The 26,086-nt window shown below is 42.0% G+C and overlaps 1 protein-coding gene and 1 long non-coding RNA gene across 2 annotated transcripts in view; one reads left to right on the top strand and one right to left on the bottom strand.

Moving 5' to 3' along the window:
* The window catches only part of IL15 (interleukin 15), an 82,522-nt gene that overhangs the window by 33,521 nt on the left and 22,915 nt on the right, over positions 1 to 26,086 (bottom strand). The window lies entirely within an intron of this gene.
* The window catches only part of LOC309540703, a 50,715-nt gene that overhangs the window by 13,102 nt on the left and 11,527 nt on the right, over positions 1 to 26,086 (top strand). The gene's annotated exons all lie outside the window — the stretch shown is intronic.

Genomic DNA, 26,086 nt, shown 5'->3' with positions numbered 1-26,086 from the left:
TAATGACACAAAACTGTGCTTCCTAATTAAACCGGGGACACTTAATAGCCATCAAAACACTACTTACCATAGCAAGGTGTTTATTTATTGCATAAATTATTCTGATGCTCTCGCCATCTACAAAAAACACTCTTCTAATATATGCAAGTCTCATTTCTTGTGGGCACAGGCTATTTGGCAAGATATAGACAATTACCATCACTAATGAGCAACTAAATTACAATTTAGTAATTTAAGTGCAATGGCAAACAAACTCAATAGTTTACAAGAAGCGAACACTAACCTGAATTAAATGCTAACCTGAATTTACCAACCAACATAATTGTTAAATAAAATGTGGTCATATTATATTAGAAGAGAAAATGAAATCAGTGTCACCCAATTTGCAACAATTTAAGGCTAGTTTGCAAAGTGGATGCACATTTAAGAAATTGATTTTGTTGTTGTTATGTTTATCTCAAGGGAGTGCTTGCATTTCTACCATGGTCAATATCAGCTTTTATCAGAGAACTAAGCTCAAAGGGCACTAGGCCAAAAACAGACACACCTTTCTTCTCTTCCACACCCAGAGTCCAAGAGAAGGGAGATATATCATACTCCTGCCTAGGGCTAAAAGGGGAGCCTGGGAGCCAAAGGAGGAGAGCCATAAATTTCCTAGGACCTCAGAAAACTTTTACATATATTGCATGAAGACTAGCATTTACATTTTGTGTAAGCCTACATAAAACACCATATTGCTTCTTCTCCCCACCCACCTCCTCTTCTGGGTGTTGGCACTGGCAGCCGCCCACCTACAAGCAGAGGAGGGCAAAGCAGTTCACTGTCCATTATTAGCCATTACTGTCCATTATTATCTCATGGACAGATGTATAACAGACTACATCTGGTAAAATTATCTTTTCCATACAACTCTCCTAAGAAGCAGGAGATAGTTAATATTTACACTGATTCAAATTATATCTGTAAAGCTCTTTTAAAAAGAAAGTAACTAGAAAGTTGATCTACCTTTCGTTTTACTAATACAGTGGTACCTCAGGTTAAGTACTTAATTTGTTCCGGAGGTCCGTACTTAACCTGAAACTGTTCTTAACCTGAAGCTCCACTTTAGCTAATGGGGCCTTCTGCTGCTGCCGCACCGCCGGAGCACGATTTCTGTTCTCATCCTGAAGCAAAGTTCTTAACCTAAAGCACTTTTTCTGGGTTAGCGGAGTCTGTAACCTGAAGCGTATGTAACCTGAAGCGTATGTAACCTGAAGCGTATGTAACCTGAAACGTATGTAACCCGAGGTACCACTGTACTAATATCTTCCGGTGATCTGACTTGCATTGCAGTATAAAAAGGATGATTAATGGCGAAAGGAAGGGTACCAAAAGACACTTTGTACCCTATGATGAAATTTCTCTCAGAGGCCCTCTCCAGACAGGAGAAAAACTGCAGATGTTGTAATAAAAAGCAGTGGCAGAAGAACCAAGGCGATCTGCTCAGTTCTGAATGGTTCTCAACTCCTTGCCCTCCCGCTTTTGGCAATAATCATCATGTTCTTTTTTTTTTTATAATAATTTTTATTACATTTTTTACAAAAATAACAAAGAGATCAAAGAGTAAGAAAAAAAAAAAAAAAAAGACCAGAAAAAAAGGAAAAAGAAAAACACGACCATTTCAATAACTCATTTCAAATTTCCATTGGACTTCCCCCATCCCTCGCAGAATGCAATTCTTAACAATAAATTTATCAGCAAATTATATCCTTATTTCGTATGTTTCTTTCTATTTTCAATTACAGTTTAAATTTAAATCTCTTGATCAATATATACTCTGAACAATATACCATAATATCGTTTTTACCCATTTAAACCTTGATTCTTTCATAAATCTTGTCAAATTTCATAAATAATTAAGTTTTGTTACTGGAGCTAGATTCCCAATCACACGACATCTTATGTTTCATATAACTTATAATACTTTTGCAAATAGTCTTTAAATTTTTTCCAGTCCTCCTCCATTGCTTCTTCTCCCAAGTCTCGAATCCTTGCAGTCATCTCGGCTAATTCCATGTAGTTCATCAGTTGCGTGTGCCAGTCCTCCAGTGTGGGCAAATCTTGGATCTTCCAATGCTTAGCGATAAGAATTCTTGCTGCTGTTGTAGCGTACATAAAAAAAGTTCTATCCTTTTTAGACACCTTCTGGCCGACAATGCCCAGAAGGAAGGCCTCTGGTTTCTTGGGAAAAGTGTACTTAAACACCTTTTTTAACTCATTATAGATCATTTCCCAGAAGGCCTTCAGTCTTGGGCAGGTCCACCAGAGGTGAAAGAATGTTCCCTCAGCTTCCTTGCATTTCCAACATTTGTTATCGGACAAATGGTAAATCTTAGCTAGCTTAACCGGGGTCATGTACCACCTGTATACCATTTTCATAATGTTTTCTTTCAAAGCATTACATGCAGTAAACTTCATACCGGTGGTCCATAACCTTTCCCAGTCATCAGACATAATATTATAACCAATGTCCTGAGCCCATTTTATCATTGCTGGTTTAACTGTCTCATCTTGAGTGTTCCATTTAAGCAGCAAGTTATACATTCTCGATAATAACTTGGTCTTTGGTTCAAGCAACTCTGTCTCAAGTTTCGATTTTTCCACCTGGAAACCTGTTTTTTTGTCTAGCTTAAAAACCTCATTAATTTGGGCATAATGCAGCCAATTTTGCACCTTATCCTTTAGTTTTTCAAAGCTCTGCAATCTCCAGTTACCTTCAATATTTTCTATTATTTCCCAATATTTCGGCCAATAAGCCTCCATATTGGTTGTTTTCCGAGCTTTGGCCTCTATTGGTGAGATCCACCTCGGAGTTTTGCTTTCCAATAAGTCTTTGTATTTTTTCCAGACCATATATATTGCTTTTCTGACAATATGGTTTTTAAACATTCCATATGATTTACCCTTGTCATACCACAAGTACGCATGCCAACCTAACGAATTGTTGAAGCCTTCCAGATCTAGGACATCAGTGTTTTCTAATAGAATCCAATCTTTCATCCAGCAGAAGGCTGCCGCTTCATAGTATAGCCTTAAGTCCGGCAGGGCAAACCCCCCTCTCTCTTTTGCATCAGTTAATATCTTAAACTTTATTCGGGGCTTTTTGCCCTGCCAGACAAACCTAGAAATGTCCTTCTGCCACTTTCCAAAGCATTCCACTCTGTCCACAATCTGCAAGGCTTGAAACAAAAACAACATCTTTGGCAAAACGTTCATCTTTATAGCTGCAATTCGGCCTAACAAGGATAATTTCAGTCTTGACCAAATTTCTAAATCTTTTTTAACTTCTAACCAACATTTCTCATAATTATCTTTAAATAGATTCAAATTCTTGGAAGACAGATTGACCCCCAGGTATTTCACTTTCTTAACAATATTTAGTTCTGTCTCTTTCTGAAACCCTTCTGTTTCCATGGCCGTCAAGTTTTTCCCTAAGACTTTAGTTTTTTGCTTGTTCAACTTAAAACCCGCCACCCGACCAAATTTCTGGATCAGTTCTAAAACTCTTTTTGTACTGGGTTCTGGCTCCTGTAGTGTTAAAACCAGGTCATCTGCAAATGCTTTCAGTTTATATTGTTTCGCTCCGACCCGTATTCCTTGTACCTGCCGATCCTCCCTTATCATGTTCAGCAAAACCTCCAGGACTGAAATAAACAATAAGGGGGATAGGGGGCATCCCTGTCGTGTTCCTTTTTCAATATGAAGTTCTTCTGTCACCACATTGTTCACTATCAACTTAGCTTTTTGTTCTGAATAGATTGCTTCTATTCCATTCTCAAACCCCCTTCCCACTCCCATCCCTTCCAAATTTTTCTTCATAAATTTCCAGGAAATGTTATCAAAGGCCTTCTCCGCATCAATAAAGATCAATACTGCTTTGGTGTTAATATTTGTTTGTAAAAGTTCCAAGATATCAATAATGTTCCTGGTATTGTCAAACAAATGTCTGCCTGGGAGAAAGCCGGCCTGGTCTTTATGGATTATCTCATTTAATACTTTTTTTAATCTGTTGGCCAGAATATCCGCAAATATTTTATAATCCACATTTAGGAGTGAGATGGGACGGTAGTTCTTAAGTTGAGTCTTTTCAGTTTCCACTTTAGGTATCAATGTGATGAATGCTTCTTTCCACGTATCTGGTGCCTTCCCTCCCCCCATAATCTGGTTACAAACCTCCTCTAGTGGTTGTATCAAATAGTCTTTTAACGTCCTATAATACTTGGAGGTGAGTCCATCAGGTCCTGGAGATTTGCCCAGCTGCATATTCTGAATGGCATCCTCGATTTCTTGTTGTGTTATTTTACAATTCAAGGTTGATCTCTTCTCTTGAGATATTTCTGGAAGACCATTTTCTTTCAAAAATTGTTCTATCTCGGTTACATCCTCGGGTCCTTGTGTATACAGCTTTTTAAAATATTTCTGGAAACACTTTCTAATTTCTCCCGGTTTCTGAATGTTCTTTCCTTCAACTTCTAGATTGGTAACATAGTTTAATTTTTGTCTCTTTTTCAACTGCCAAGCTAGCAGTTTCCCACATTTATTCGCCGATTCAAATGATCTTTGTTTCATTTGTTTAATTCTCCATTCCACTTCTTGGTTAATCAGTTGCGCATATTGTGACTGGTGGAATTTAATTTCTCTTAAAGTCTCTTTGGATTTTGGGTTTAATCTTAATTTTTTCTCGCCGTCTCTTATCTTCTCCAATATCTTGTCCTTTTTACCATTCCAGAGTTTTTTCTTAATCGTATTCTGTTGTATCAGAAACCCTCTCATAACAGCTTTGCTCGCGTCCCAGATTGTTCTTTTTTCCACCGAGGTGTTCAAGTTGATTTCAAAATAGTCCTTTAAAGCTTTTTGGGCCTTCTTTACAATCTCTTGATCTCTTAGCAGGTTGTCATTCATTTTCCATCTGAAGGAGTCGGCAGTAGTAAATCTCATTTCCATTTTCAGAGCGTTATGGTCGGAGCAAGTCTTTGGGCAGATTTCTATTTTTGTGGTCTTAGGTGCCAGCCCTCTAGTTGTCCAAATTTGGTCGATCCTTGTCCATGACAGGTGGGCCTCAGAAAAGAAAGTTCCTTCTTTACCTAGGGGGTTTCTCGTCCTCCATGAGTCAATTAAATCCATATTGTCAGTTAATTCAAAGAAAGTTTTTGGTAGTCTTCCATCTTTAGTCAAATTCTGGTTCTGTGACTTATCCATAAAAGTAGAGACAACCCCATTCATGTCTCCCATCATAATGATGTTAGAATAGTCCAGATAGTCCAATAATGTCTCATGCAGCTTCTTATAAAATTCTGATTTCCCCTCGTTTGGTGCATAAATTCCTAATATCAAAATTTTCTCTCCTTGGGTCGAAATCTCAATAGCCAGGATTCTTCCTTGTTCATCTTTAAACAAAAATTTCGGTGAAAGAGTCTCTTTGGCGTAAATCACCACGCCTCTCTTCTTGACTCTGTCTGATGAGATGAATTCTTGGCCTAATCTTTTATTTATTAACACCTTCCTGTGTACCCTTGTCACATGGGTTTCTTGCAAACAAATTATATCCAAATTCTCTTTCTTTAGGATATGGAAGATCCGTTTGCGTTTTTCTGGGGAATTCGCGCCATTAATGTTCCAACTATACAGCTGCAGAGACATCTTGTATCAATCTGTTGTTACTCTTGTGGGGTGTCCTCTTTTTTGTCCGAGTCCGAAGGTGGTAACTCTTTCCCTAACTCTGGTGGTGGCCAAATAGCTGCTCCTTTCTGTAGGTCTTCTCCGTGATCGTGTAGGAACTTCTGGCAATCCTCTTTCGTTTTGATTTTTATCTTCTTTCCTTTGTATTTAAATAAGACACCTTGTGGGAACTCCCACCTGTAAAGTATTCCGTTACCTCTCAAAAGTCCAGTTAGGTCAGTGTAGTTGGCTCTTAGATCCAGTAATTGTTTAGGGATATCTTTGTAAATTTGTGCTCTTCTATCCTGGATCACAAGTGCTTTATTGAAGTGTAAATCAAGTAGCTTGTCTCTCTCCTGTTTAGTCCTTAAAATAATCAAACAGTCTCTAGGCCTGTCCTTCCCAACGACTCTTCCCAATCTAAATGCAGTCGTTATTTTGAAATCTGTGTCTTGGTTTATACCCCAGAATTTGGAAAATTCTGCCGTTAAAAAGCCGGTCAAATCCTCTTTCTCAATCTCTGGGATAGAGCGTAATCTCAGGTTATTTTCCCTGTTTCGCAGTTCCACCAAAGACAGGTAGGCCTGCTGGTCTGTAATATGTTTGTGGAGCGGTCTTACCTCTCCTTTCAGTTCCTCCACTCCTTTGGCTGCAGCCTCTGCTTTTCCAATCGCAGCCTCCGCCAATTTTCGATTTTCAGATGTTGCGTCGTTTAAATTTCCAATATCTTGTGAATGCTTGGCCACCTGTTCCGAAAGTTTGGTAATTGAAGATGTGGCTAAGTCAATTTTTGCAGTTTGATCATCCACTTTTTTGTTCAAAATTGCGAATTGTTGTAACATTTCCTCTAAAAGAGTGTTAGATCCTCCAGATGCCATATCCTCACCTATTGGTTGTTCAGCTTCTTCAGCTGGTGTTGTTGGCGAGGGTGCAGTCTGTAAAACAGCAGGGACTGAAGATCTACGTCCCTGAGAAAACAGGGTTGTTTGTGTCAGTTTGCCTTTCCCTGCCTTCGACGCAGCTCTTGTTTTTACCCTGTCGCTCATTCCACACCTGTCTTTGGATTCAAGGTCAGACTGTCAAAAGTTTCATGAGAAAGGCAGGCGCAAGCGTAAACAATCTAACCACAGAAAGACAAAGCAAAGTTGGTTCTCAGGAAATTGTAAGTCCCAAGTTCCACTAGAGGGAGTAATGTTGCAATTCAGGGAAGAAGAAACAAAATTTCAGACGCCATTAAAGTTCCTTAAGTTAAGTAAATTAACGATGATCCTTGGAAAAGACCTTTTCCCTCTAGCAGAGCTCTCACAGTGTTGCCATAAGTTTCTTAAAGGGTGCAAAGTACAGTTGTTTAATTGTATCCAACAGTAATGCCTCTAAGTATCCATTTCAAATTTATAAGTGTATCCGCAAAGTAGCCTTTTGTCCCACTGCAAGTCCGGGACTGGGGGTTTTAAAGTCTTTAGAATTTAGAAAAGTCCAGCAGAGGAGAAAGTCCCCAAATAAGGTACAGAAAATAGCAAGGAAATAAAAGTAACTTGCCTGCTTCAGTTTCCGACTTTTCCGAACGTATGATGTCTCACTTTAAAATCTCTCCGCACTGCTTCCAGCTTGTCAAATCTTTGCTTTTGATCACTAGCATCCTCGGGAGACGGACTTCCTTTTTCTCGCCTCCCGCTTTCAGCCAAATTCATAAATTTGTAATCCAATTTTGAGTAAATCTTACTCACGAGTAGTTGGTTTGTAATCCAATGTAAAAGGAAGAAAGGTCGGCGCTCATCCGCAACAGCCGCGCGGCTTCACTCCCGCAGAAAGAGCGATGAATCCACAGCACCGCTTCCCCTCCGCGCTTCCGGAGCCCCTTACGGGGTCCCTTCTTCGTTTTGGGGGTCGCTCTAGGTGCCCGCCGGATCCCACGGCCACGAGCTCACTCTGCTCGTGGTTTTTCTTAGTGGGTCGTCGCTTTGCCGCAGCGAACGACCCTTTTCTGCGGAGCCCCTCTTCGCAGCGCAAAGAGGACCGCCATTGCTTGCTTCGCGCCGCCTCCGGAAGTCATGTTCTGACTAGTGCCAAGTTTGAGCAATGTTTCTCCATAAAGACGACCAAATTGTTTTATTAAATAGAGGAGAGGAGAGGCAAGGGGTGACATAACTGAGCTTCTGGTGCTCAGAGTGCATTCCCCCACAGGGGAGTCGTGGAAAGAATGTACGGTAGTTGGTCAAGGGAGCCACGGACTCAAAAAGGTTGAAAACCTCTGGTCTACACACAAAGGGGGAATATCATCTTTGAGTGTAGCACAGATATTAAGAAGTTTATTAAGAATTAGAAGCAAGACCATGACCACAGAAAAAATGAGTAGCTGTGAAGTAAATATGATGTGGTTGCATTAAAAAAAAGAAGAAAATGATGCAAAATTAGGCAACAGTTAATTAATCTTTTTTCATTGCAAACAAAAGTGATAGGGACATATCCAAAATCAGATGTTAAAACTTTTCAGTGTGGATATAATGCTATAGAGTGTATCTGTCAGATTACCTGATAAAGGAAAAATGAAACAGAAAATTGGAAACACTTGCTGTTTTAAAAGATATCTCTATAAATTAAAGGAAGGAAGAGTGAATGAGCAATTTTGCCGATGATTTTCTTGGCCTAACATGCAGTATGCTGTGGAAAGAATGAATTTTGGCTTAGTCAACACACAGCTGTATGAAGACTTGGCAGAGACAATATTTTATTTGAGAATCAATGGAGAGACTGTGTACTCTCCCCCACCCTATAATCTAGATATGTTTTGTCCTGAAAAGCACTTCTTGGGAAACTGATTTCATTTCAAAAATAAAAGCACATTGGAGATAGATTCTGCATTACCCCACACAGTGCTTGTTCAAAAACAGATGTAGGTAGTCTTGGCAATGGGAGTATTGTAGCCAGTGATGTTGTGGGTGTGGGTATGCAATGATCATAACCACTCCACCTTACTTCATTCACCAGGGCATGTCCAGGGTGGGGAAGCATGGATAACCTACTCGGGGGAAGGCTTTTCAAATGTGTGTCCAGTAACCACACACAGTCTTGTGGAAGAATCAATGGAGCTTGAAAGCAGCATGCTGAATGAGCACGCACTATTCCAGATTGAGAGAAAAAATATATTTTTTACTACAAACATGTTAGTGTGTATGCAGCTTTAGCGAAGCTGTAATCAGTACAGATAACAGATATTTGCTTTCCTTTCTTGCTAGCTGGTAAAATGGGGACTTTAGCACTGATATCAAATGGATAAATATTCCAACTGTATGACACCATTCTCCTTTCTATTGAAGTTAGTTTAATGTTACTACATTTATATCCCTGTTCCCCCCCCCCCAAAAAAAATCCTAGTCATAGCTGTCAGCTTTCAGATTTGAAAATAAGGGATCAGCAGCCTCACCTGTCCCGCGGACAGTCTACGGGATATCTAACAATCTGGGATAGCAGCGGGAAGCGGCGGGAAACGGCGCTGGACTAAGGGAATTTCCCGCCAAAAAAGGGAAGGTTGACAGCTATGATCCTTGTCCAACTAGAATCATAGAATCATAGAATCATAGAGTTGGAAGAGACCACAAGGGCCATCGAGTCCAACCCCCTGCCAAGCAGGAAACACCATCAGAGCACTCCTGACATATGGTTGTCAAGCCTCTGCTTAAAGACCTCCAAAGTAGGAGACTCCACCACACTCCTTGGCAGCAAATTCCACTGTCGAACAGCTCTTACTGTCAGGAAGTTCTTCCTAATGTTTAGGTGGAATCTTCTTTCTTGTAGTTTGGATCCATTGCTCCGTGTCCGCTTCTCCGGAGCAGCAGAAAACAACCTTTCTCCCTCCTCTATGTGACATCCTTTTATATATTTGAACATGGCTATCATATCACCCCTTAACCTCCTCTTCTCCAGGCTAAACATGCCCAGCTCCCTTAGCCGTTCCTCATAAGGCATCGTTTCCAGGCCTTTGACCATTTTGGTTGCCCTCCTCTGGACACGTTCCAGTTTGTCAGTGTCCTTCTTGAATTGTGGTGCCCAGAACTGGACACAGTACTCCAGGTGTGGTCTGACCAGAGCAGAATACAGTGGCACTATTGCTTCCCTTGATCTAGATGCTATACTCCTATTGATGCAGCCCAGAATTGCATTGGCTTTTTTAGCTGCCGCGTCACACTGTTGGCTCATGTCAAGTTTGTGGTCAACCAAGACTCCTAGATCCTTTTCACATGTACTGCTCTCAAGCCAGGTGTCACCCATCTTGTATTTGTGCCTCTCATTTTTTTTGCCCAAGTGCAATACTTTACATTTCTCCCTGTTAAAATTCATCTTGTTTATTTTTGCCCAGTTCTCTAATCTGTCAAGGTCGTTTTGAAGTGTGATCCTGTCCTCTGGGGTGTTAGCCACCCCTCCCAGTTTGGTGTCATCTGCAAATTTGATCAGGATGCCCTTGAGTCCATCATCCAAGTCGTTGATAAAGATGTTGAATAAGACCGGGCCCAAGACAGAACCCTGTGGCACTATACTGAGTCATAGTGCCCAATCCCACTGAAAGAAATGGTGCTTCGGGTAGTTCTGACTAACTTCTTCCAAAATTTATTATTGCTTCATTGGTGCTTTTATGCTACTTGATAAAACCAAGTATCTGTATTTTTACCTCATTTGTCAGTTTTGTCCATAAGGCCTACTAAGCCTTCTGAAGCTTTACATGGCATGTGTGCCTTTTTCCAGCAACAGCTATCCTTACAGTGTAAGGAGATGAAAGTTCTTTTAAGGCTAGATTATTAAAATGAGGAAAACTAATAATTAAATATGCAAAGCCATTGGCTTGGGGTTATCAAGATGCCATTGTGTGCTTGTGAAGGGGTGCTGGAACCCCAAGCACCATGCAAGGGTAAGAGCATCAGGGAAGGTTAAGAGCAGATGACAGACCCTCCAAGTGTCCCTATTTTCCAGGGATGTCCCTGATTTAGCAAAGGCATCCCATTTTCTTATTTGATCCTGGAATGTCCTGCTTTTCCTTAAGACATCCCTATTTTCACTGGAGAAACTTTGGAGGGTATGGAGTTATTCGACTCCTGAGCCATCAGAAGGCCATCCTGTATAGGAAAGGGTTTTTTTAAAATGATTAATGTTTTAGTATTTTTTTATATATGTTGGAAGCTGCCTGGAGAGGCTGGGGCAATCCAGAAATATGTGTGGGGTATAAATAGTAAAATTATCATTATGGAATGGGAAGTCCCTTTTTCCATCGGAAAAATGTTGGAGGGTATAAGATGACCCCTGTTGTTATCAGGGTCAGTTTGTAGATACGCGGGTTATATCTTTTAAGCTTTAGAAAGATTTGCATTCAAAAGCCATGATCAATTTAAATGGTTTTCTCTGGACCTTTGACACCAATCACTAGGAACCCAAGAGAAATCATGTGGCTTTCCTGGAAAAAAGTAAGAACATTATTGCAAAGTCAAACAGAGACATGAAAAGGAATAGAAGTGGATTATTTCAAAGTCGGGGAAAGTTTATGCTTTAAAAGTGTTCTGACTTTAAGGGTTTTGTGTTTTTTTTAATTCAAGCATTGAAACATGTCGTAGCTGATTAATAGCTGCTGAACATCTTAACTAGACACAGACAAATTGCCAAGGGAATCATGGTACATGAAGCAGCTTTTTCACTGGGATATTGACTTGCATTCCTCACCAGTCAGAAAGTAAGCTGCTCTCTTTCTTTCATTGACTGGCAGTTGTTAGTTCCTTTCTAAAGGGAGCTTTCAGTACTTGTTTTAAGTTTTTGTAACCCTTATCCCATGAAACTTCACAGATAACCTGCTATTGATTTAGTAATAGGTCAGAGGAAAAATCAGCCAGGCTATCTGGTCCTAGCCGGTGTCAGGCTATTTCCAATAGGTGCAGATCTGAAGATTCTTGTAACTGTTTTTGCATATGCACCTCTGTAATTATTCAAATCGTGAAGCATCAGATCCATAGCCCATCATCAGCTGGCTTTAAATTAATCAAACAAACAGGTATATTCTTGGAAAATGTACGTGCCTGCATGTTGGGATTTTGCCCTTGGAAGTTTCAGCCAGCTTTCTACATCTCAGATGCTTTTTCTATGTGCTAGAACAGTGGCAACGTGCCAGGCAGAGATTAATTTCCCCCCAAATTAGAGCCAACCGTGCACCATCTGTTACCTGCTAGGAGACCCTGGAAAACTAATCAGACCCAAACCTACTTAGGGCAGGGCAATTTCTGTCTTTTCTTTCTTTCTTTCTTTCTTTTGAAAAAAGATTTTTGGTTATGCATGTAAGTAGGCTTGATTTCTTTCAGCGGAGATATTTGCTGCTCACACATACGGAACACTTGTTAAGTGGCAGCTCTTAAGAGACTTTTAACAGAGCTGTAAAACAGTGCTGCAGAATGATTAGTCGAGCAGCTTATTAGAGCTATTGGGTATTACATGAGGAAAACAAGTGATTTCTCACATGGGTTTATGCGAAGGAAGTCACCGCCAGCTGGCAATCCCCTGTAGCTTGAACCCACGATTGCACACACATTTTAAAATCCCCCTGAGTCTGTTGTCACTAGCATGGAAATGTAATGGTGCGAGCCCTTGTCCCACTCCAGCTCCGACATTACCTTTAAAAAATACTTCTTAGGCAAGTTGTACTATAACATTAGAATGGCCAATTTACCTGAGCACACAACTAATATATGGCAATTATCATGTAATTTGCTCTAAGTGAGAGGGTGAAAGAGCAGAAGATTTTATTACTCCTGCTCAGTTGCAGTCCAGTATTATCAGCTGATAAAATGCACCATAATGTGAGGAGATTTTTGTAATGGCTCTAATGATATGATAACCTTAACTGGTTCTTCATGTACGTTTCAAATTTCATTGCTAATAACAATCTTAATATGCTATTCATTAGCCCATTAATTACATCATCATTTAACACACACACACACACACCACTTCCAATTAGCTTTAATGACATCAGAGCTATTTTTCCATGCTGGCATTTTTTTAATTTTTTATTTTTTTTTAAGAAAGGAAAAAATGTGCACTGTGCTTTCGCACTTCAACCGCCTGCTGTTCTGTCTTAATTAAGTTTTGTAACAGCAGTCATAGTTTATAGGGGACTTTTTAACCTCATTTGATTTCAGACCATTTGTACTGCCTTGAAGTAGGCATTGAAAATGTCCGAGTTAATCCAATTACCTCAAAAGGCAGCCAATCTCATTTAATTTATATAATTTTAGGGAAAGGCAAAACTCCCACAAACGGCCAGAACTATTTTATCTGCACCAATATGTAAAAGAAAAATACCTCAAAACCCTGAAAAAATGGAAGAAAAGAAACAAACATTCACGATGCAGATGACTGGAGAGGATGGACAGGCCTCCATGGGGTTTAATCTGGCACTGCTTCCATGCATACCAGAATGTGTGGAGGCTTTAGCACATGGGTAGGCAAGCTAAGGCCCGCAGGTCGGATCAAGCCCAATTGCCTTCTGGATCCAGTCCACGGACGGTCCAGGAATCTCTGCATGGATCACCAGCGCGTGTGCTCTTTCCCTCTCCCTCACACGGTGGCAGTGGCACCTCCTCCCTCCCTCCCTCCTGGCTTCTCCCCGCCCTGCCTAGAGGAGGAAGGGGGCTGAGCTTTGTTGGTGTCAGCAGCAGCAACACTTGAGCGGCCGCCATTTTAAGCAGCCCCTCTCTGGAGCCCTTTCCCGCACCGCTCGTCGTCCTTCCGCTGCCACCGCCAGTTCCTGCCGCTCTCAAGACACAGGTAAGCAGCCACCTGGGCTCATGGTGCTCTTGCATCATTCCCGCCCCAAATATAGTCTGGCCCCCCACAAGGTCTGAGGGACAGTGGACCAGCCCCTTGCTGAAAAAGTTTGCTGACCCCTGCTTTAGCATGTTCAACTGTGTGCACAAAGTCTCTCTCCATCCTGCTACCATTTGTGTTGTACATATAAATTGGGGGGGGGGGGAGTTGATTTGCTTCTTGTGTGTTGGGCTTATTTTCCTACTCATATTGAAATACTGCCCTTCAATGAGGCCAAACTTAGATTCACAAAATGTTTAGGGGTATGCGTACCCCTGCGTCTCCCCAGGAAAAAAAAGCACTGGGCTTATAACACCTGATCACGACTTTAGATAATTCAGGATCAGAGAAGAATTCAGGAGTACATAATGATGTCATGTTGCTAAAGTTCTACAGTATTTCACTGTAACAACCGAATCAGGAGAGGCCATGCAAGCCCTGGACCAGTCCCTGTGCTCAGTACTAAGCTGCAAGGGGGCCAACAGACCGAGTCTGGATCCTGGCAAGATAGAGGCACTGTGAGCGAGGAGGTTCCCAATATGGCCAACTAGCCAATTGCCTGCTTTGGATGGGGTCCTACTCTCTTTGAACAGGGAGGCGGGTGGCACTGTGGTTTAAACCACTGAGCCTCTTGGGCTTGCCAATCAGAAGGTCAGTGGTTCGAATCCCCATGACGGAGTGAGCTCCCATTGCTCTGTCCCAGCTCCCGACAACCTAGCAGTTCGAAAGCACGCCAGTGCAAGTAGATAAATAGGGACTGCTGTGGCGGGAAGGTTAATGGTATTTCCATGCGCTCTGGTTTCATCACGGTGCTCCATTGCACCAGAAGCGGTTTAGTTATGCTGGCCACATGACCCAGAAAGCTGTTTGTGCACAAAAACCACCTCCCTCAGCCTGAAAGCGAGAAATGCACCTCACCCCATAGTCACCTTTGACTGGATTTAACCATCCAGGGATCCTTTACCTTTTTACCTTTACTCTCTTAGAAGGAACAGGTTTTTAGCCTGAGGTTGCTTGGAGATCATCTCTGAAACGGAAGACCCAGGTGGCCTCAGTGTTTTGTCTGTTAAGACAGCCTGTTGCCATATGCTGGTAACCTCCAAGTTGGATTACCGTGATGCTTGATTGCTCCATGGCGCAGACGATCAGTACCATGCTACACTGCTGGTGAAAGAATTGCTTTAGCTTTCATGCTAAGTTCAAGGGGTTGGTTTGGAGCACAATTCACCCCTTCCCCTTAAAAACTCAAGGAATCACTCTTTTCAGGAGCTCCATTATATAGGAATCAGACCTTTAGTATGGTGGCACCCACCCTCTGCAATGACCTCCCATTATGCACTGGACAGAGACTGTCTTTGTTGCATTTTAAATGCCTATTAAGACGTTCCTTTTTCAACAACCTCATCAGTGGACATCTTTATCCTAATCTGTATCTTCATTGGCTTTGACATTGTTTTAAAATATAGAATTGCTTTCAGTTCTTTGTGTACAGTATATGGAATTGTTTTTAATGTCAATTTTTAAATTATGAGATACTTTGTGGGAAGTGATTCACAAATGGAATGCAGTCAGTAAACAGTAACCTTAAATAAGCCATCAGAAATACATTTCAATCTCCAGTAGCAATGCAGTAGCAATACCTACACATGTGATGATAAAAATGCCAAGTTTTAACTTGTCTAAGATAATATTGCCTTTCTTTCCCAGCCTTACATTTTCTCTGTGTTTGACTGCCAGCCATAAGCTCTCTAGGCACAACATAAACTACTTGTTAGCATTTGCCCTGATAGACAAAATAACAAAGTCGTGAAGTCTCACGGCATAGGGGAAAAAATGCCTTTTCTGCTATGTGTGTTGTTGTTCCATTAGAAAAATGTAAAAGTTAGCTATTAGAACCCATGATCAAGACAAGGTGGCACATTAACTTAGGTGAAACAATGAACAGCTTATGCTGAACAAAAAGATCATATGAACTTTGGCTGACATACTCGATGGTACAGAAAGGCTTTACTGAACTATGCTACAGTAAGTTATGCACCACCATAGGTGTGGCGCACCCTAATTTTATTTTAGTTTTTAAATGGGGGTCATGGCAAGCACAAGACAGTACAGAGTGGCGTCTCTGCCCTCTCAGCTGCTCTGCTCGCCACCTTTTGCTCACACTGGCAAGCAATGCCTCGTTCTCTAGGTCAGGGAAACCTAAGGAACCTTAACCTGTTTTGTTTAATTTGGGTGAGCTAATGGTTAAAGATGAAGATCATGAAAACTGATGGTATCTTTGTATATGCCTGGTTATTACTATAACAAAATTTGGTACAGTATTTGGTTTCACATTTTTTTAAAAAAAATTGCATATTTTAAGTGAAGTTTAATTAAAAAAACAACAACATTTGTTGTCAGTTTCTTTTGTCTGATGAATAAAAATGTCCTTTATGATTGAGTATGGGTATGTATTTCATAAATGCTCACCCTTTTAAAAAAAATATCACTGGGTGCACCCTCAATGAAATGTGCTGTGCACACCTATATGCACCACTGAAAGCTGTAGGCTTGGCTCTTGCAGAAAATGAACTCCTCCTCTTACAGTTCAAGGCATGTGCCTCAAAGATTTCTCACTGTAAAGAAATGCACTTATCCTTTCCTCCGCACTTTCTAGGCACTGCCTATGCTTTCAAGTTCCATGTCTGAGGGCTCTTTCTCTCCTCTGGCGCTTTCTGCAGAAAACCCCACACTTTATCACTGAATGGCCATTTGTCATCTGCAGAAAACCTGAATTGCCATTTGTTGCACTTCTGCTTCAAATAGTGAGTTTTCGAAGGAGAAGCTCTGGAGTAAAGAAAAGAAAAGAGCACCTGGACACAGATCTTGAAAGCGCAGGCCTGTACCTGGAAAGCACAGAGCAAAAGGTAAGTGTGGATAAGTCCTGTGTCATCAGTGCTTTCAAGGACCGAGTAATTCAATGGCTCAGCTACTGCATGTGTTGCTGGCAACACCTCCCATCTTATAACACCTTGGATAAATTTTGGACCGGCAAAGTCTTTCTAGTTGTGTGTTTTTTTTAAACCCACTTAATTTTTGTTTGCTTGTTTCGTATATTTGTTTCAAAAGTTATTTGTGTTTCTAACAACTGCAGATATGAAGAACTGAGTCCAAATAGATGTGGCACAGGAGATATGTGACTGGCTCTTTTTTGTACTGTATTGCATTGTCAGGAGACAGCCAATTTGATTGGAAAAGCAGTGCTGAAGTAAAAAGCAATGATATAGAAAGGAAGAGTGAACCATTTCTCCATTGCATTTTTGCTGATCTAAATTGCTTGTCTGCCTCCTCTTCAAGCTTCTCTGACACAGCTCACTTTCCTACACATGCCTAAAAGGCATCACTACTGAACCTCACAATGTCCTTCATTTAACCAAAAGGAGATTGTCATACTAAGTCCTGACCTGAGCCTGGGCAACTTCTCTTCTTAGAATTATAGAGTTTGAAGGGACTGAAAGGGTCATCTAATCCAAGCCCCTGCAATGCAGGAATCTTTTGCCCAACATAGGGCTCAAACCCACAACCCTGAGATTAAGAGTCTCATGCTCTACTGACTGAGCTAGAGCTTCTGACAAGCAGGACCTTCCAAAGCCAGGAGACCCAGGAGAGCAGACAGAGCACCCCAACTGCAGCACAGATCCATAAGACCCTGATGTCCAGCAAGAGTCCTCACCAGGCCTGCCTCCAAGGGTTGCCCTGAAAGGACCATTGGGCTGTGTCCCTGATTCACCTGTAGCATTGGAGGCCTGATCTGAGTCCATGTGGAGGAAGGTGAAGCGTCTCCCAGTCTTCTAGAGTTTCAGCACCAGAAGGTCCAGGCTCAGCCAGCTAGTTGGTGAAGGAGTGCACACCAGGAAACCCAAGGTCCCCAGAAGTTACTTGAGAATAAAGGAGTCCTTGGGTGTAACTGCTCTCATCAACAGTAAAGGCTCCATGGAGAGCAGGCTTCAGCCTCTGCTGCCGGTTATCAGCAGGATCTGGAAGACCAGGTTATCTTAACCCTTCAGTCGAAATCTGATAATTGCTAGAACAAAATATGCCTTTCAGTTCTTTACTACTGAAACATGACAATCCCGCCTGCTTTCTGTTTTAGCTGCTGATTTCTAGACCTTGACTCGGCTTCTGGATTATATTTGACTTGGGGTCGGGGTGATTCTCTTGTCCTTGGCTTCACCTTGGCTTTGCTTTTGGACTCCCCTTGTTACTGCATGGTGTTACTGCATTTTGGAACCTGAGCATGTAGTGGACCCTGCTGTGTGGCCTTGGCCAGCCTAGCTCCAGAACTGAGATATATTAGGACAGATTTATTATAGCTACAGTACATAACTGATAATCCTTGCATAATAAAGCCAATGAGTTACTTGGTAGAAGTTAAAAGAAGCTCAGTTCAAAAGAGTGGTTTCTCTGATCTGCATGCAGGTTCAAAGAAGATATATAACAATGATGAAGCAATCAAGGTCTTTGTAAGATATAATGAACTATATGACTCACAGAGGCGGGGATGGGAGCGGGGGAAATGTGATGAAATTAACATACCAAAATTAACATACCAGGGCAGAGCATGCCCTGTCCACTTTTCTCTGCAAGAAGTTAAAATGTGCATACAATCCCTAACGTGTACACAATATCCAGGATTAGATGGGATACCAGCTGAATTCTAGAAAGCCTTTATAGATGTATTGTGTGAGCTAAATACTCGTCATTATTAGAAATAGTTAATTAGTATGCCAAAACTGTGATGTTACCACACCAGTAGAATGATGCCAGAATAGTGTTTACACACAAACACACACAGAGAAGCAGAAGCTAGCTCTGTTCTCATCATATAACCTCATCCTTCTCCTAAACCAAGACTAGACATTTTTCACAGCTTCATGGGCTAAAAGTCTGAATAAAACAATAGTTATATTCACAGTGATCACTTATCAGACAACAATAGAAAAGCACTGAACAGATATTGTATGTCATAATAAGAAAACAGAAGCAGCCTGTATTTGTTGGCATATAGTGGGACCATTTATTCAAGACATTTCAGATACTTGATAGCAGATTTTTTAAAAATGGTAAGAGGAATGTACTCAAAACTGAGGGCAAACATCACAGTAAATGGGACCTTAAAATGTTAATTGAAGTAGAAGGGACGGGTGTGCGGTGCTTTCTGCAATATTTATCGAGCCCTTTGAATTTTAGATTAAATCTAAAGAAAGGGATAAATGTTGGTCCCCATATTTGGGTAGATGTCTAGCAAAGAATTCTAATATTAATGATGTGGAAAAACTGGAGCAGTTTTCATCCATAGTTGGAGGAAATGTGGAAAAACATTGCAGGCTGAGAGAACTGTAATCTCAAATTCACTCCTTGTATGACTAACAGCACATTCCTATGCATGTTTACACTGAAGTATGCCTCACTTAATCCAAGCTGACCCTTGAGCACAGAGGTGGTTAGACCTCACTTTTGGGGTCCCATCTGGACCCCCAGCAATTTTGTAATTTTATTGATTGATTGATTGATTGATTGATTGGTCTTTCAAGTCCTCACTGATTTGGGTGGGAGCAAAAAAATAAAAAATAAAACAAAGCTGCCAGCTCTGGGAAAGGCAGAGCATGGCACCCTGATGGGAATGCAAATTGCCCCTCCCTAGCCATCAGGTCACTGGAAGGACAGATCGTGAAGCTGAGGCTCCAATATTTTGACCACCTCATGAGAAGAGAAGACTCCCTGGAAAAGACCCTGATGTTGGGAAAGATGGAGGGCACAAGGAGAAGGGAACGACAGAGGATGAGATGGTTGGATACTGTTCTCAAAGCTACCAGCATGAGTTTGACCAAACTGCGGGGGGCAGTGGAAGACAGGAGTGCCTGGCGTGCTCTGGTCCATGGGGTCACGAAGAGTCGGACACGACTAAACGACTAAACAACAACAGCCATCAGGTTGACCATCTGATGAGCAGAGAGGAGGGAATAAACTTCTCTCCTCAGTTGATCAGCATGGAGGGGGTCTGTGTGTTCATGCAAGAGTGTGAGATGGTCACATCTACTTTTGCCCATACTCATTGCCGGCATACAACCCTCAGAAGTTTAGCCAAGGGTGAGCCCATAAAGGCTAGCCACCCCTGCTCCAGTAAGTCTGTTTAAGAGGGCAACCTAGCTAAATTATAATATTCATTCATTCATTGCAATAATTAATAATAATAATAATAATAATTATTATTATTATTATTATTATTATTATTATTATTTATTATTTATACCCCACCCATCTGGCTGGGTTTCCCCAGCCACTCTGGGCGGCTTCCAACTGAATATTAAAAACAGTACAACATCAGACATTAAAAACTTCCCTAAAGAGGGCTGCCTTCAGTTGTCTTTTAAAAGTAAAATAGTTATTTATTGCTTTGACATTTGCTGGGAGGGCGTTCCACAGGGCAGGCGCCACTACCGAGAAGGCCCTCTGCCTGGTTCCCTGTAACCTTACTTCTTGCAATGAGGGAACCGCCAGAAGGCCCTCGGCGCTGGATCTCAGTGTCCGGGCTGAACGATGGGGGTGGAGACGCTCCTTCAGGTATACAGGACCGAGGCCGTTTAGGGCTTTAAAGGTCAGCACCAACACTTTGAATTGTGCTCGGAAACGTACTGGGAACCAATGCAGATCTCTCAGAACCGGTGTTATGTGGTCCCGGCGGCCACTCCCAGTCACCAGTCTAGCTGCCGCATTCTGGATTAATTGCAGTTTCCGGGTCACCTTCAAAGGTAGCCCCATGTAGAGCGCATTGCAGTAGTCCAAGCGGGAGATAACCAGAGCATGCACCACTCTGGCGAGGCAGTCTGCGGGCAGGTAGGGTCTTAGCCTGCGTACCAGGTGGAGCTGGTAGACAGCTGCCCTGGACACAGAATTAACCTGTGCCTCCATGGACAGCTGTGAGTCCAAAATGACTCCCAGGCTGCGCACCTGGTCCTTCAGGGGCACAGTTACCCCATTCAGGACCAGGGAATCCCCCACACCCGCCCACACTCACCCCTATCCTCCAAGGAGCAGAAGGTGACATACATGGATCTCTTCCTCCTTGTTTTATCCTCACAACCACCCTGTGAAGTAGGTAAGGGTGGGAGACCGTGACTTGTCACCTAGTGTGTTTCATGCCTGAGCAGGGATTTGAACCCTGGTTTCCCAGGTTTTAGCCCAACACTCTAATCACTGGCTCTGTGAGTAATTATGTTTGAGTATACTGAGGTTTTGAGATTCAAGGCGCACTCCCCCATTGTCTCCCGAGACGGATGGATGCCAACCAGTTATGACACCCGTAGCTGAACGAGTCCATTGTGGTACAGTGCATAACCTGACTAAATTTCCTTCTGTTTTAACTCCCTGCCTGCTTTCCATTAAATTTATTTGTTTTAAGTTCTGTTACACCTTTGAAGAAGGGAGGAAAGTGAAAAGCTAAAGAGCATTGTTGAACAATGGGGAATGTGTCAGTAACAAAATGGGCAGTAACAACAAGAGTGTTCAAGCCCAGAGTGTTTATGCTGAAAGGAGTTCAAGTGCATGTCGAGTGCTCATCCTATTTATGGCTCAGAAGTGGATCACGGGAGCCAGCCATGAGTCAGATTCATAGCTGATTTCTTGGAAACCAGAGGTAAAATAATAATGAATTGTTCATGTTTCACTTTGGGGATTTTAGCAAAAGATAAACCATCTGTCCTGGTTACTTTTTATTTATTTATTTAAGCAACGCCTAGAAGACCCAGTGTGATAAATAATTCAAGCAGTGGACTGCCATGAGAGCAGAATCTGATGTGACTGCTGCAGGATGCTAGTGTGATAGAGTGGTTAGAGCATCAGACTAGGACCTGCCGGACCAGGGTTCAAATTCCTCCCTCCCAAAGTCATGAAGCTGACTGGGTGACCTTGAGACAATCACTGCCTCCTCTCAGCCTAATTCACACCTCTCAGAGTTGGTGTGGGGATTAAATGAGGAGGGGAAGAACCATGTATGCCACCATGAGCTCCTTGGAGAAAAAGGTGGGATATAATTGCAATAAATAAATATAATTACAATTGAAGTGACAATAACAAAGATATCATTTGGTGCATGGTAGGGGAGTCTATATTTCTGGAAATATAGTGACCTACCAGAATATCTGTTTCCATATTTTCATTGGTTTTTAACATACAAAATTATAAAACATATACCTACCAGAATATCAAGTGGGCTTGAATACTTAACCTTCTGAAGAGATGCATGGCGGGAACACCATAAGCCAAAGAGATCCTGGAAAACCAAATTGTGTGATCTGGGAACATATTACACAGAACAAGCAGACAAACATGTCAACAAAACAAAACCCACCTGGTGAAAAGAACTGAAGTACATGAAATTATTGTTACCTTAAAACCTGATGTTGCAGGACAAAGCATATTGTCATTCTGGTTGAAAAAAATATTAGAAATTCACAGTTGTAGGGATTTGAAATCTACATTCAAATACAGATTATGTGCATGAATATGGGTGCCAACCAACTTGCCAAATGTTTGCTGTAATAGAATTGACTTACCTAAATGACGCTTCCCTCATAATGCTTCAATAATGCTCTGACGCAGTAGCCTGTGGTAGAATATATCTCCTCACCTCCTAATTCAGGCGGGACCATGACCAAAAGATGGGTGGGTGTAGATTCTCCAGTGGCCACCAGGCACTAGTCACTGTGCTGTTAAAGGTAAAAGTAAAGGGACCCCTGACCATTAGGTCCAGTTGTGACCGACTCTGGGGTTGCGACGCTCTTCTTGCTTTATTGGCCGAGGGAGCCGGTGTATAGCTTCCAGGTCATGTGGCCAGCATGACTAGGCTAACCAGAGAAGCGCACAGAAATGCCATTTACCTTCCCACCGGAGCGGTGCCTCTTTATCTACTTGCACTTTGACGTGCTTTTGAACTGCTAGGTTGGCAGGAGCAGGGACCGAGCAACAGGAGCTCACCCTGCCGCAGGGATTCGAACCGCCGACCTTCTGATCAGCAAGTCCTGGGCTCTGTGGTTTAACCCACAGCGCCACCCGCGTCCCTCACTGTGCTGTTGCTAACCTATAAATCACCAAAGGCCTGGGGTCGTCAGCATATAGGAGACCAGTTTCCCCATAAAAGTTCCCAATGATCTCTTAGATCAGGAAGGGACCTGCTCTGGGTTACCAAGCCCCACTAAATGATCTTGGCAGCAACAATGCATAGGGTATCTTCAGTAATGTGGACCACTTCAAGTTCCCTTTTGAAAGGGACTCAATTCTGCCTGACCTTTCCTTTCCACCTTTAAATGGGATAGCAGTCAGATTCCTGGCACCAGGTGTGCTGCTTCATATTAAAATAGCTATATAACACCTTAACAGGCAGGCTTCTTAGATTTTCACAGCCGTATCAAGTTCAGTCCCCGTTTTGTGATATGCATAGTTTCGCTGCAGACAACCATCCTTATTTAAGAACCTAGGCACACAGTTTGTAATACATTGCCATAATTATTAAGATAATGAAATGGAGATAGTTGTGATTTTTAAAGAACCGGAAAAACCCACCCACCCTGTTTTCCACACAGAATGTAAAACATGCTCCCCAAGTCAATTTGTTATTATTTGGCACCAATTATATTGCTAAAAGTAATAGCTACCAGTCAATTAAACAAACAAGCACAGTGTGTAATTTTTATGGTCCTTCTCATCGAACAGACTGTAATTACAGAATTTCAGCATGGCTCAGTTCTGAGATAATCAGTGCAAATCACATAAATGTCTGAGAAAGATTAGAATAAAATGGGAACCCTGCCCTAAATCCTGTGGTACATTTAAAATAAATGAATGAATAAATAAAATGGCTGCCCAATATAAATGATTCCTAGTAATGCCTTGGACAAATGATCTCCAGAACAGAGGGAGTGTAATGGAAATAGCATTCCATTTATACCAAAGACTGTCCTTGACAATCAAGGGGGAAATACAGAATTCAGTATGACATTAGTTGATCAAGGATGGTACTTTCCTAGAACTGCAGTGCCAGCTTAGAACATTTTGACTTTTTAGAGCTTTTTAATATTGTTGTTTTCATCACAATTCAACTTGTAGAGAACTTGTTCAGAAAAGTGTGCCATTACACATGTGCAGAGTGTCATCGCCTGACAAAAAAATAAAATAAATCCATCAATTATTCTCCATGGACAGGGAAGAGTTTCCATGTAAGAGGGTCCAGGAAGATTTTCAGACAAAATTTACTCTGTACCTCTGATTTAGAAATTAAGCCATACCCCCATGATGTACTGTCAGGGAACTGACATCAGAGCGAAAGGAGAAGGAGAGGCTCCCCGATTCTGCAGGAGAAGGTACCAGCACCAGGGGGAGACGCAGCTTGGCAGAGGGGGAAGGAAATCGGCGTAACACCAAGGATCCAGGAGGGCAAATGGGGGAAGCGGGGGGAGAGCTCCGGGATTCTTCCCTGGACATCAGTGAGGAGAGCACTGGTCCTCCACTACCCATGCCCTCCCTGCGCAGAAGACTCCCGCGCAGTGAGAGGCGGAGACGACTGGGAGTCAAACAGCTTTTATGCTGGAAAAGGTTTAAGAAACGCCCACAAACAGATTCTGCTAGCGACTGAGGCAACCACGCTGAGATGGGCTGTGCAGTCAGGACGGTTTAACCCAGGCAATTAAGCTCCCTAACGGGGACAGTTTACGCACGAGTAACTCAAACCCATTACATGTACATTTTTGAATCTGAGTATTGATTTCACCTACACTTCCATTGCCAAAAAACTAAACACACATAAACTTTTAAAACGTGAAGAACACTTGCTTCCATTCGCATTCAGTTTTCCTCCCTCCCTACACGCACCCCGCCAATTAACATTTCATTATCCAAAACACTAAGAAACTAAGAAAATTAATATTCCAAACAATAGACAATAAAGAACAACTATTTCAGTTGAGGCAAGGCACACCAGAGCACAATGGAACATGTGCAGAGTTTGGACTTTCTTTCTTTCTTTCTTTCTTTCTTTCTTTCTTTTATGTTTGCACTTTTCTTTTCTGTAACAAATCTGTATAAATGTTTTTCAAAAAGAATAGCCCTGATCTCTTGCCTGGCACTTCACCTGAACAAGTCAGGCACGAGTCAGGCACATCCTTCCTCTAAGTTCCCCAATACCTAATGTAATGGTTCTAGGGGTTACTCGTGCGTAAATCGTCGCCACACCTGGCTGGGTTGTCTGAGTGAACCTTTTCTGTCTGGACAGCCACTCACCCGTGGCTGTCTCAATCGCTGGCAGAATCCGTCAGTGGGCGTTTCTTGAACTTCTTCCAGCAAAGAAGCTCTTTGACGCCTAGTCTCCGCCTAGTCTCCCTGCGCTGATTTCCTTCCCCAGAAGATGTGCTGCTTCTCTCCCTCCCAGGACGCTCTCCGGAACCCCTCTGGAGCCCTCCCTCTCCCTCTGGCTCCGATGGCAGTTCCCTGACACCTAAGCACAGGATAAGTTCTATCTGGCAGTTCTATCTGTCGGCAGCGGCAGAGGAGGAACGAGTTGCTTGTTCTTCCTCCTCCGCTGCCGCCACCACCAGGTTTGTGGTGTGGTGAACCAGCTTATACTCAAGTCAATAAGTTTCCCCAGTTTTTTGTCCTATAATTGGGTGCCTCGGCTTATATTCAGGTCGGCTTATACTCTAGTATATACGGTATTCAGTTCTGATTTCAGCTCTAAAGCTCTATCTGGTGTCACGGTGTTACAACGCATTTATAACATGGTTTGTTTCTTGTTTTAACTAATGTACTCTGTGGTTTGGACCACAGCGCCACCCGTGTCCCTTTTATAGACATGCATGGTATTGCACTATTAACATGATACTTCATTTATAGCAAGTCAGAAAAGTTTCCCTGGCCCTAGCTGGCGAAGTCAAGAGAAGAAGGTTACCTTTTTATGCTATGTTGTTCAGAATATCTCAAAAGACTCCAGTACAATTATTTCAAGGATATATCCTTTGATGACTGCTGTGCACTTTATACTTTGATGTAAAGATATCCTGAAGAATATAGAACTCTGAATTTATAACATCAGTGCTGAAGAGAACATGACCACATGCAACCTGAATAGAAATGATAGTGTTAGATTCTCATAATTCCTTCAGGTGGCAAATAAATTCTTCAATTTATCTACCTTTTCTGTTTTTAAAAATCTATAAACTAGTGCATGTACCCCAACAAGTGTTGCTTTTCTTCACTTCATCTCATCTTTCCTCTGGCTCACATTATGGAGACAGAGCCGCTTCCTTCACAAAAATCTTTACGTATCTGATGGGTCCCCACCTCCCAATGCCTTCTTGTGAGTCAGCAGAACACGCTGTACTCTGCCCATTTGCTTCGAAATCTGTTATCTACGTAGTTCTACATGTAACTAAAGTTCTATTGATTTCTAGGCAGCAAAATAATAAAAATAATAATAAAAATCAATTGGTTTACACTCACCTCTCCTCTCTGAGCAGCAAGA

Source organism: Podarcis vaucheri (genome assembly GCF_965113315.1).
Source record: "Podarcis vaucheri genome assembly, chromosome: 9".
NCBI lineage: Eukaryota > Metazoa > Chordata > Lepidosauria > Squamata > Lacertidae > Podarcis > Podarcis vaucheri.
This window is presented reverse-complemented; position numbering and strand designations above follow the sequence as displayed.